Source organism: Myotis nattereri, assembly GCF_964212035.1.
Source record: "Myotis nattereri genome assembly, chromosome: 8".
In the NCBI taxonomy this organism is placed as follows: domain Eukaryota; kingdom Metazoa; phylum Chordata; class Mammalia; order Chiroptera; family Vespertilionidae; genus Myotis; species Myotis nattereri.
Window position 1 is genome coordinate 77,247,480 of NC_138083.1, and position 14,115 is coordinate 77,261,594.

A 14,115-nucleotide genomic window follows, 5' to 3' on the forward strand; every position below is an offset into this window, starting at 1 on the left:
TTTGTGCTTTCAAAAATTAAGATTAATGCCACATGGATAAAATAGATTAGAAAACTATCAGGGACTATTGTAGTCCCTCAGATTGAGAGATGAACATTTAGGAGGCTGTTGTTATGGTTCAGAACATAGAAAAATGGTGACTTGGGACAGAATTGGGATGATGATATTTGGGAAATAATTATGATATAGATATATTTTAAAGTAACAATTGGTAAAATTGGCTGGTCTGTTGGGTGAGGGGTCTGAGGGAAAGCTAGAAGTCAAAAAAGATACTGAAGATTGGAATCAACCTCTTAGATAAGGTTATTGAGAGGTGAATGATGGACCAATGTTACAAACAAGATTAGGAAGAAAGTAATGACACGAGGGAGATTGTAGGTCAAGTGGAGATAAGGGGCTTAAAAGACTCAGAAGTCTTATGTGAAGTGGTGGTCAGCGGAAATTAGAGGAGGACACTGAGGAGACAGAGGCTATCACCAGTAGTTCCCAGCCAGTGCCTGAGGGGGCAAAGAGGAAAGGGCAAGGGATAAGCCCAGAAGACGGGCTATGTCAGCACATGATGGTCACTCATCAGGAATTATCACAAGAAACCTGGAGTATAATTTAAAGTAGGAGATTGAAAGTTCTTTTGATTGGAAGTACATTGAGGTGGAGTCAGAGAAAAATGATTTTTGTTATCATGGCTTTATCTTAACCCTCTTCTCCAATGGCCCGTGGAGCAGTTTTCCATAGTAAATTTTCTGGTGTAAGTGATCAATAATGTTAGCCTCTTTCCTCACTTTCCACTCTTCACCCCACATAGCAAAGTTCAAGGCTAAGATTTCAATAGACACTCAAGAGAGCATTTTGATATAATGTTGATTGGTTGATTTAGAGACAGAAATGAATCTGTATTTCTATGGCTTCAAAACAATGAATTTTCAACCTGCTATTTTAGTTGGTTATTTAGTGTGTCAAAGTAATTTGATGATTTGGTTAGTTCTTTTAGGGAATTGCACTTTTTGAGCAGGTTAAAACAGTCTCAGATATGAAACACTGAATAGATCTTGATTTTTCATTGGGAGATTTCCATATCAAAAGTGTTTCTGTCTGCAGATTAAATGGCAAGGCCACTGAAGTGGAAGCCAACTCAGACTTCCTCTCAATGCTCCTTAGAGAATGATAAAAAAACAACAACAAAAAAAAACAAACAAACAAAAACAAAACAAAACAAAAAACAAACCAAAACAAAACAAAGGGGAAAACTCTAAGCCATGTTTTAAGATCCCAGGAAGGAAAAGAAATGTAAACATACACATATACTTGCTAAAATACATTTTAAAAAAGAAAGAAACCTTTACAAATAACTGCAATCTCAAATGCTCTTGGGAATTTCCTCAAAGAGGGGATCCATTTTCATCTCTGATCTTTATGTCAGATTCACCAAGGGCGGCAGCTGACCCCAGGCACTGACTTTGAGGTGTTGTTTACCACTGTTTGTGTTTATTTATTTATTTTGTTTTGTTTTCTGCATCTGCCTCTTTCCCTTCTGGGTCCTCCAGCGAATCCTGCTGTACCGAGACATTTCAGGGCATTTCTTCCACATAGAGAAGCTAGTGAGGAGTAGATGGTGACTAATTAATTAGATTCCACCATGGCAGAGGGAATGTGAATGCCTCCAAAGCCCAGAGAATGACAAGGATAGTTAATATTTTCACCATTTATCTGTCAGGCACAGCTCTAGAAATTTTCTTATTCAGTCCCTCACAACAACATAATAATAGATAGGCATTATGATTCTCTCCATTATCCAGAGGAAAACCCAAGGCACAGAGTGTGTAAATCCCTTCCCCCAGGTCCCATAAGTAGGATGAGTTAGAGCCAGAGTCAGCACCCAGGCTGTCAGTTTCTAGAGCCGGAGTACTCTCTCATTCACTCTCCTGAAAGAATATCTTTAATTTATTTAAGAAGCTACTAACCTAACTCAGATATATTTGAAGTATGACTTCTTAAAGCCCCAGTTATTTCTGAGTGGACTAATGTTAGATCTACTTATTATGAGACTCAGTTGTCCAATTCAAACTCAGACATAAGAGGTATTGACTCTGCTGTCTCAGAAGTCAGAATCCAGTTCTGGAAGCTTCAGAGCTCAGGGTAAGAGTACAGACTTTGACGTGATGCACACATGATTTTGAAAAACTCATGGATCTGATACTATCAAGCTGTGTTGACACCATTGAAACAATTGTTTTCTTACTAAGCCAAAATTCCTTCTCCTTAAATCGGTTTTAGTAATTCTAACCACAAAATGTTAAAGCAAGATTAAATATAATGATGTATATGGAACCTTTTGCATGACATCTGCCTTTGGTGAACAGTAGCTATTATTACCACTGCAATTGTATTATTTACACTTCTAGGAGCATCATCAGTTTAATAAGCATTCAATGATAAATCCAAGCTAGTGGTATGTACAGTATATGTTCTAGGAAGCTGAACTCTAATCTTCTCTCTTCCACAAAGTTCTCCCTGAGGGAGTACATGGAACAATTTTAAGAAATGCTTGTAAAGAGTAAATGGATTGAACACTTCCTCTGAAATGATTTTCCTGCCTCTGAACTTGTATCTGTTTAACACCCTTACTGTCCTGTGTTGTTTTGTTTGTGTTTTTATTTAAATGTATGTTTATTGATTTCAGAGAGGAAGGGAGAGAGAAACATCAGTGATGAGAGAGAATCACCTGCCTCTTGCATGCCCCTACTGGGGATCGAGCCTGCAACCTGGGCATGTGCCCTTGACCAAAATCTAACTGGGACCGGACCGTTCAGTCCACAGGCCCATGATCTGTACACTTAGCCAAACTGGCAAGGGCTGTGTTGTTTTTTGTAGGTCTTAGAGTCATATTGTGCTTTGTAACATCTTCTAAAAAGTAGTTTAATGTCTTCATACTATTTAACTATTCACCTATTTTAGGTCCTGTCTCCCAAATGATTTATTAGTTCCCAAGGGAAGAGGCTGTGTTATTTTCATATTTGTACATTTTATAATACCTAGTACATAATATTGCATATTGTAAGTACTAAAAAAATATAGGTGTTACTTTTATTTTTTATTAATTTGCCTGGATTTGATTTTATAATAGGTCTAGGAGGATTTTCATAGGCAGATAATGCCTTATGTTCTTCTATGAGTATAATTACACAATTCCATCATATTTTGCCCACTGGAGATTCAGAGGGAGGAGTGAATTGTTGGAGAATCGAATAAGCTGGCCTTTAGAAGAAGAAGAAAAAAAAGCACTATTTAAGATGGATGATCACCTATTACTAAAAGAAAAATGACTCAGAAAAAATATAACATTTAAAAATCTTTACTTTGTATCTAAAATAGTCTAAGGTATTAAGAATAGCAATTTTGAAGCCTTTTAAAATGTCTCATACAACATCATTGGTAGAAGTAAATATTTTAATCTTTGTTCAGTGTTCTACCTTTGAAACAGACTATTCTGGAAGAAAAAGCACATCATTGTGTTCACATATTGAATGGAAAAGTCTTGAGGCTCTGTCTACATAAGGAAGAAAAACAGAAAGAAATTACCTAGTAAGATAACAGCACAGAATGCTCACCTTTGTCAGTTAAGCTCAAATAAGCTTAGCTTTATTTGATTGTTTTTATTACTGGCATTATTTGGGCTTTAACAATCATCTAGTAAATATTCCCCTTCGTCAATGCAGAAAATACTAATTCTAATAAAGACGCTGTGCTGGAGAGGAGTAAAGCGGATGCAGGAGCCAGGGAACCTGAAGCTGACTGCAGAGTTTGTAGTCAACTTGAGGAGGTGACTTTTAGGACAGAGCCATGGGGCTGTGTATGCTTATGATTGATGAGGAAACAGTGCTGCTGTGAATTATGCAGGCTCTGGTTTGTTGGAAATATCTACTTGGAGCAGTGAAGACATGAACTGAACTTCATTTAAATAATTTGTCAACTTGTTGGAATAATTCCATTACTTGATTTGTCAAAAGAGACGGAAATCAAACAGACCAGTCCAGAAAGATTGCTCCATTTCCTATACGGTCTACAAACAGCTTTTAGCATCTATTTACCATTAAAACACTCTACAACAAATTGGATGGAAGGGAAATTTTAATTCTTTACCCAATTTATCCAAACTACATAGACACTTAGCTTTTCAGAGTAATAGTTTCTTAGAGTGTTTCATTAATTCTGAGTGGTGCTGAGCTGTTTTGGGATGAACCTGGGGAGAAATTGTGCTGCTTATGAGAATTTCCTATTGTTCCTGTAAACAAGGCACACAAGAGGGAACAGATCTCACTGAGGAGCAGTGATATTGTGGATATCAGCAGGCCCACACATTGAAGGTGCTCTGTTTCAAGTGTTCTAGTGTCTTTGCTACACAGGGTCATACCAGAAAGGGTTTAGATATCATTTCCCACTCTCTAGTAAGAAAAGTTATTCATGAATTGGGCTTTGAAAAAGAACAAAATATTTAATGTAGAATGCGCACACACACAAACATAGAAAAGATATTTTATTTAAATAACTGTGTTTTTAAGAAAGTTGCCAAAAAATATCTAAGTTTTAATGAGCACTTACCTTAGGCCAATGATGACGAACCTTTTGAGCTCGGAGTGTCAACATTTTGAAAAACCCTAACTTAACTCTGGTGCCGTGTCACATATAGAAATTTTTTGATATTTGCAACTATAGTAAAACAAAGATTTATATTTTTGATATTTATTTTATATATTTAAATGCCATTTAACAAAGAAAAATCAACCAAAAAAAATGAGTTCGCGTGTCACCTCTGACACGCATGTCATAGGTTCGCCATCACTGCCTTAGGCTGATCCTAAGACACTAACTATGGATCTCCAGATGGACTGCTGGCATTTTTTTTTTTTTTTTATGCTCAGTCAGAGGGAGTAGCAATTTGCCAGAGGGTCCATTGCTAGTTAGTATTAGAGCTGAAACTGGGACCTAACTGACCCATACTTTTTTTATGATGAAATTCTCAGGTTATATACAATTATGTTGAGGAGATTAAAATGCAGCCACAATATAAATAAGAGTAAATCCTGTCACTGCTTATAGTCTGTTAAAGAGCAAGAAAAGAGTATGTCTATGTCCTTTGATGCTGAAGTGCTTTAGAAAGTTTGATAGCAAGGCTTGGGTTTTGAAACTGGATCCTACAATAGGCCAGAATGCCAGAAAATGTAATCATTTTACTCATTCTCACTTCTTTTTGGCACTAGTAATGATTGTACAATTTGTTGTACATACCGTAAGTGCTTTGCCATCAAAAAGATAAATATGAATATGAATTAAAATGGGAGAAGTCAATGGGAATTTGGAAATAGGAATCAGCATTTTGTCCTTTCTCTATTGGGATCACATAAAAGTGAGTAAGCACATCCCATTTTACCCTTTCTCTGCATCACGTCCTAGCAACATACACACTAATTAGTTGCTATGGTTAGCTCAAGATTGTAACCGAAATTGAGGTATCTAGGTAACAGTGTCTGAAGGTGAGAATGATAAATGCTTAAACACAGGAGTTTTGTGGGGAGATGGCGTTGCAATATAAAAACTGGCAAATGTAGCCTCAGCTTCAAAATACTGCTAATTTTATTTTTTAATTTCATCCTCATCCTTTCTAACTATATCAATTCATCTCCCCACAGAGCTGGATTGCCTCCATATAAGTTAGTCTCTGAAGCTGACAACTTCCATAAACTTGCAGTCAATGAGAAATACCAGTTATGGGCAGAATTTAGCACTTAATACACTTTATTTTATTGCTGAAAAGGGTTCAGTGGCACTAAGATGATTTAAGCCATCAATGAGATGCAGCGGAAACAGCCTAGTAAAATCATAGTTAGTCTGCGCCTCTTCTCCATGACTCATGGGTTTATTAAAAAATATCATTCTTGAGGGCCCAAAGGATGAACAACATTCCTCCAAGTCAAGACTCTTGTGCTTTAATCAATCAGCTTCATGATGCCATGCAACCTTCCAGGTCTGTTTCCTCACTTATTAAAGGATGATAACTGGGCCTCCCTCCCAGGGCTGCTATGGCGATTAAGGGTTGAATTATTCTCAAGCACTTTGCAAATATAAGTGTTATATAAATGCTAAAGACTAACCTATGGCTTTGATTTCATTAGCTCTTCACATTTGGAAGTTATAAGGTGAGCTCAATAGTTATAGGGGTTCAGAGGAGAACTTTTTTTCTCTGTAAAAAAGAAATATATAATTGTCTATTTATTGGTATAGAGGATGTTATGTTTGCTTGTTTATCGAGTTAGTGATCATCAGGATGTTAAGATAATCTTTTTCTATTGTCCTGAAATTGGTTCACAATTTCAAGAGGACTGACAAAGCCACAATAGATCAATTATGAGATTGGAAACTTTTCTATGTCTTATGTAGCAGTAGCACAAGATCAGCTACCGCTATCATACTTTCTCCCCCTTCCTCCATCAGCCTATGAGAGAGAAGGCATGGGATTATGGAGGATGTAAGGAAGAGAGTTCAGTGATTCTTGGGTTCCTGCCTTAGGTCAAGGGATATGGGGAGGGCATGCGTTGACCCCACTAAAATGAAGTATGGTTCTCAAGGACTCCACGGGAATAATTTACAATGACAAGAAGCAGGAAGAGGACACTTCCCTTTATTTTGACTTCGTTGGACATATGTGTGAGCTGGGTCTTCTGTGACTATTTAAATGGTGAAAAATAGAAGTGGAGAGGACAGAATGGAGAGATGGGGCCCCACCAAATAGCCTCTAATCCTGCCATTTGTCTGGGCAAAGATGTATGAAATTTCCTTGGCCAAAGTGATATGGAAGATAGTCATATTTGAGCCATCTTGCCAGTATACCACCCAACTAGCTGACGGTTTGGCAAAGGGCTGTTGAGTTGACTTAAGGGCCTGGTGCAAATAAGGCCTGGTGATATTGTATCACATCGCGTCACCCAGAGGAGGGATCTATACAGTGAGGAGTTCTAGGTGGATCCCCCAGAGATACATCAAAATGCAGAGCACATGAAACAAACATGCATAGGTGCTCTGAAAAATAACTGCAATATTTTAGACAGTTGGGCTTATTAGGTAAAGTAAGACATAGTCAAAGTGATATTGCTGTAGAGTTAATGTAAAATATAAAATGGAAGTGTAAAAGACTGAACTGTGTCTAGCAAGGAAACATGTCATGAATCATTAAATCAGATATTTAGTTTTCTTATTTCTACTATAATGAAATGAATACTTTGAACATGGTGTTGACCAATTATTTAGACTTGCATGCTCATCTTAGTGTTTAACTAGCTAAATAATCTTCATTATATCACTGAGAAATAAAATAACCAGTGGCATGTAAATATAATTTTTATTTGAAGTGGTAATGATTAATGCTTACTATGTGACAGATACTATATTCAGACCTTCACATAGACAGTGTTATTTAATGTTCACAAAGTCATATGTAATTGGTACTATTATACCCATGTCACAGAGGGGGAAACCTAAGCCCTGAAAATTTAAATGACTCATCAAGATCACAGTGATAGTAGGTATGATAGGTTTACTTGTCATGTAGTCTAATGGAATAGACATTTGTGAATTCCATTATTTAAGAGCAGATCATGAAAATGGAAACATTATTTTGCTTTTTCCTAAAGTGTATATGTTTGGATTTTGCTCATGATGCATGGTTCATCTTTGTTCTGTAATCCTGAGGCAGCCAATGATTACAATAAAAATCACACATCAAGGCAGAGACCACTATAAATGTGTGATCATGGTACATCATTAAGGACCTCAATGCTGCCAAAAAGGCTACTATGACATTTTTAATAACTTTAACCCTTTAAACTGAAAGGTAGCTTTTAAAGTTCTTCAAAATCTTTCCCCAAAACTTGAGACATTTTGACCACTCTGTTTGCTGAAGGAGTAACTAATTTACAAATGTGCTTGGTCTCTCTGTATCTCAATATTAGGGATTATGAATAGGTTATTCAGGGTGGATGTATGTAAAGAACTTGGAAAATGCTGTGTAGCACCCTCCTTCTAGTATTAGGGTACTTCTTCCCTCTTTTACACCATACAATGTGTGTGGGTAATCCTAAATCCACAACTTAAATTTACTATATAGATAAAGATATAAAATAATCATTTGGTTTTTAATGATTTAAAACAGTGCATTCTAACTGTGGAGCAAAGAACAAAAACATAAACATCAATAGAAATGACCGCCATAAACCATGTACGTACCAGTATTGGGAGCTATAGGGAGCAGGGTTAAATAAGGTGCTCACTTTCAAGGAGACATCTAGTAGTAAATAGATCATTGGGACTGACAAAGGGGCTACATGAACAAAGAACTATGAGTAAAATAGACACTTCTGACTTTATGATTGATACAAGCAATGCAATTCAAGTGATCATAAAAGATAAATGAGTTTCTTCTTTATATTTCTCTTTCTATGTGTATGCATGTGTGTGTATGTTTTTGTGCCCATTTCCAAAGACATTTTCAAAACCTTACCCCAGGTATACCCTTTCCTAGAATAAGTGTGTGCCTTAGCATTGATTCTAATGTCAGTAAAGGAAGAAGCCATATGAGTAGCAGAGGCAGTATCAAAATCATTTGAAAAGGCCTATTTTTATAGTCATCAACCAGATAACTGGTCATATCATAAACTTGCCAGTTTGGACTGTACCTTATCTTATTGCAATATATATATATATATATATATATATATATATATATATATATATATATAAATTGATTATAAAACATTTCTTTATGAAACCAAAATAGCAATAAACAGTGGAAAAATTTATTTCAGAATACCAAGCTTAGACCAACTAAGCAGGCCTTCTCAAGGCATTTAAAATGTTAATGTGAATTTCAAGTCTTCTGGATGGTATATTATTCTTCTCCATGTGCTTCTTATTCATTTACTAGAGGCCTGGTGCATGAAATTCATGCATGGGTAGGGTAGGGTCCCTAGCCTGGCCAGCATCAGGGCTGATCTGTGGGGCGACTGGTTGGGCAATAGGGGGACCCCCACTGGCACTCGTCTTGGCTGGCCTGGCAGTTGCCTCCCTCTGCAGGGAGACTGGTGTGACAATCGAGGGCACCCCAACTGGTACCTGTGTTGGCTAGCTTGGGGCCTTCAGGCTGGGGGCAGCTCTTGCATCGAACATCTACCCCTGGTGATCAGTGCATGTCATAGCGACTGGTCAATTCACCGATTGTTCTGCTGTTTGGTTGATTTGTACATTAGGCTTTTATTATATAGGACTAGAGGACTGGTGCACAAAATTCGTGCATGGGGGTGTCCCTCAGCCCAGCCTGCACCCTCTCCAATTTGGGACCCCTAGGGGGATGTCCACAGGGATAGGGCCTAAATCGACAGTCGTATCTCTCTCTCACAATCCAGGACCACTGGCTCTTATCCACTCATCTGCCTGCCTGCCTGATCACCCCTAACCACCTTTGCCTGCCTGCCTGATCACCCCTAACCACCTCTGCCTCAGCCCCTGAGACTGTGGCTTTGTCTGGAAGGAAGGCAGGATGACTGGAAGATATCCGGTCAACTCAGTCTAATTAGCTTATTGCCCTTTTATTAGTATAGATTATTCATTCAGCAAATATGTATGGCAATTACCTGCCAGATGCCACTCTATAGGACAGACAGACTGCTTCATAAAACTGCTCTAGAGGTAAGAAAGATGGGAAGGGAATTGGACAGCTGCTTATCTTTCCATATTGTTTCTAGTCAAGGAAAATGTTAACTAGAGAAACATTTGTGAGATTAAGAGTGAGATTATCAGCAGGAAGCCAGGCATCTGCCTACCTTTCTCCTTTCTGATAATTAACCATCATATCCTCACTTTCTCATCTTCTATGTATTGCTATTTCATCATATAATGGCCACAAATAGCAAAAGGAAGGCTTAATAGCATTAGAATGAATAAATTATTATAGCCACTAATCTTCCTCAACCGATTATTTGTTCAGTGACACTGTTACATAAAACGAGGTTTACCTAATTTAAAAGGCATCATGATGTCATTTTTTAGTTTTCTGTGTGTGTCCTTGCTTCTGATACCCTGTAAGAGCAATATAAAGATGTAATTATTGCCACATACGTAGGGGCAGAGGCAATAGTGTTATACAGACAGATGAGTAATTTAAACCCAAAATACTCATCGATTTGGACTATCAGATGCAACTTTTACACTTTAAATTTCAACATTTTAAATCCATTTTATGAGTATGAGATTACCTTTTTAACACTTTTGATCTAAAAAATACCCCATTTCTGCCCTAGCTGGTTGGCTCAGTGGATAAAGCTTTGGCCTGCGGACTGAGGGGACCCAGATTCAATTCTAATTAAGGGCACAGTACCCAATAGGGGTTGCGGGCTCAATACCCAATAGGGGTTGTGCAGGAGGCAGCCAATCAATGATTCTCTCTTATCATTGATGTTTCTATCTCTTTCCCTCTCCCTTCCTCTCTGAAGTCAATAAAAGTATATGTTAAAAAATAAAATAAATAAAAAATATTTCATTTCTGTCCACATTTGATGTCATTTTATAAACTGTCCTTAGCCAGCATATGGCTACTTTTGACACTCAGTCACATACGTACACTTCATCTTTAATGTTGTCTGTCTTTAGTTTTGAGAATAAAATTATTTACAATGTTCTTTTATAGCATTCTTTTAAGAAATAATTTCTAATGACTGTCCTTCAAGAATTGTTTGTGCCTGGGATGACATAAAGGCAGCCCTGTAGCCCCCATGCTCAGCTTCACCTGTCTGTAATTATATGAGCAAAATAAAGAAGAAAAAAAAAATGAAAAAAACTGCTCATCTAGGAACTAGAAATACTTGGTAAGGCCTGGCCTGTGTTGCTCAGTGGTTGAGTGTCAACCCATGAACCAGGAGGTCATGGTTCAATTCCCAGTCAGGGCACATTCTTGATCCCCAGTAAGGTACATGCAAGAGGCAGCTGATCAATGATTCTCTCGCATCATTGATGTTTCTATCTCTCTCTCCCTCTTCTTTCCTCCCTCTAAAATCAATTTTTTTTTTTTTAAAAAAAGAAAGACTTGGTAAGGCAAGTAGGAATTAAATTTTTGAAACATCTGTCTTAGGATCCCAGAGTTCACTTTTATAATATACATAAAATAGATTGTGAAAATGCAAGCAACTGACAGTCAACATTAAAAATCACACATTTATTGAGAACCTACTATGTGCTTGGCACTTTCTCATATATTTCTCTCCCTGAGTATTAGCTCTAGCATTTTTCTCTCTCTCTTTTGGAAAGCTGCTATTGATTTTTCATAGCCTATAGTTTCACATAACTATAACATGAACAAGCGTAGTCCATTGTGGCCCTCCTAGCCCCAGATTTACATGATATTTCAGCTGAATCTCATAGCTCATTGTCCTGCTTTTCCCAATTCTAAATTCTTGCCAGGGAAATTTGATTTGAACAACACAGCTTTTTAATCCTATTCCTAGATCCCAAGTCTGACAGCATAGATAAGCATATATTTACTGAGGACTTAATGGCAGGAGAGCTCTGGACAGAAGTTCTTGGACAACAAGTAACAGAAGGACTAGTGGCAAATTAGCTGTAGCACAATGGCTTCATGTAAGCCAGGCTTTGCACCTAGAACCAGCAACAAGGAGAGAGGTGACCTCTTTCATGCAAGGGCTTTTAGGAGCAAGGACAGCTTTGTCTAAAACACCTGTCGGATTTCCTCTCATGTCTCATTGACATGGGATAGATCGGAAGCATGTTTTTAACCTAACCACTGATATAAAAATATCAGTTATTATGTCAAATTCCATTATTGGCGGATGAGTCAGAATATGTTCCTAGGCTTAGAGAGAGGTTTCATTCCCCTTTACTTAAGGAAGGGATGGATACAAACGACATTTGAATTCTATTAGAATAGGATGCTTAAAATAAATCTCATATTCCTTACTGGGTTATTCTGCCATTAATTTTCTCCTACTAGGACTTAACACTAAAACACTACTTGGTGAATTCCTCAGGTAGAATGAGAGCCATAGAAAGCTGGCCCAATAAAAGATAGCCCAAACTTTATAATGTCATATTGGTTGTCTAGATTTCATAGTGAATAGTACCTACTGTGAGCGCACAATTTTGTGTGTGCTCCAGTATACATGCTTATTTAACAACCTAGAGAACTTGGGAAACTCACTTTATCCCTCTTTAAAGACTGAATTGCCAAATCTGGAGGGAGAAGTAAGAGGATCCCCCAGTACCCTCACCAGACTCCATTGGAAGGAAGGATTCTGGCAGAAGGATTTGGAAGCTATGAGGTGATATGCAAATGAAGGACATTATCATGGCCCTTTCACATCAGCACTCCAAAATCCCCAATGCAGCTACAAAATGTCCACAGGAAAAATATTTTCATATAAAAATAAAAATATGTAAAAGAATGGTTTGAATAAAAACTCTGTGGCTTGAGATTTGGTCTTATTTTGAAATGAGGTCAGCCTGGTTGGGTTTTGAATTTCAATAGAGACATTTTGCATGGTTTTCTGAGTTATACAAAGATATTTTAAATGTTGGTAAGAAGAAAGCCCCTCACGGATAGCAGCAGGAATCACACTGGCAGAGTTGAAGGAAGTCGAGAAACAAATGCAAAATGACGAGAACAAATACATATTTTCTCTCAGGGTGTTCAAAGAGCAGGAGAATAAAAGAAACCAAGGGAAATGGTCCTGGAAGGCAGCTAATAATCCACCTGCAGAGACAGCAGGGCTCCTGTTGAAATGTAAAGGTGCTGGGTACAAGAAAGGTGTTCAGGTATATGAAGCAATGACAAGGACACTGTGTCAAGAATCTAATCTATCAGGCTTCTGTCCTGGCCCAGCTATTATTGAATCTTTTGACTTTGAGCACGTTGTGACATATTGAGGACTCAAGTTTTCTTAACTGTGGAAGGAGGGGTTTGGGTAAGGATGGGATGTCTCTGAAAGCAAACCTGGTTGGTGACATGAGTCTGGGATCATGTATGCCTGCACTCTCCATGCAAGCTACTGTTGACACATTAAGAGAGCTGCCACTGAGCCTTCTATAGACATAGACCCGTGGTTCTCAACCTTCCTCATGCTGCGACCCTTTAATACAGTTCCTCATGTTGCAGTGACCCCCGACCATAAAATTATTTTCGTTGCTACTTCATAACTGTAATTTTCTACTGTTATGAATTATAATGTAAATATCTGATATGCAGGATGTATTTTCATTTTTACAAATTGAACATAATTAAAGCATAGTGATGGTTTTAGGTGACCCCTGTGAAAGGGTCATTCAACCCCCAAAGGGGTCGCGACCCACAGGTTGAGAACCGCTGACATAGATACTCGGTCATGCACACCGAGTTGTTTTATTGCTAGGGAGGCCCACACACACCAAAAAGTGGTCTCTGATAAGCAAATAGAACACCTCTATACCTTAAAGTAAATGCAAAAGGTCTTTTATATGATAAAACTCTAAGAAATCTGAAAATATGTATTTTTATAACTGGCCTATTGGAAAGTGGGTCTTCAACAAGGCCCCTAAGATTTGAAGCGGCTTAAGCATGACTCTGAAAGTTGTGGTTCAATGGGGTCTAGATTGGAGCCCTGAAATCTTTACCAAAATCTCCCCATGCAATTCTTATGAGCTCCCAAGAGGAGAGTCAAAGACCTAAAGGAAAAGATGATCAATATGACTCAGTTCACACAAAAAATTGTTGTCATTGACATTGTCTATCACTTGCTCCTTAAAGCCACAGTGATTTGATTTTTAAATTTAAGGCTAGGTTACTGGATATCATGTATAGTTTTAGTTATTACCCTGCCTACTATACATAGTTAAACACTATATATTTAAAAAACATATAGGAAAACTTTAAAAATGTGTTTCATTGGTGTTAAGATTATGAGTGACTTTGAAATTTCCTTCATATTTATCTTAGTTCCATCAAAACTCAAAGTCGAATTTGACCTCAGTCATGTCAACTATGTAGATAAATTTGGCTCTGTATTTTGCATTTCTTTTTTCCTTGAG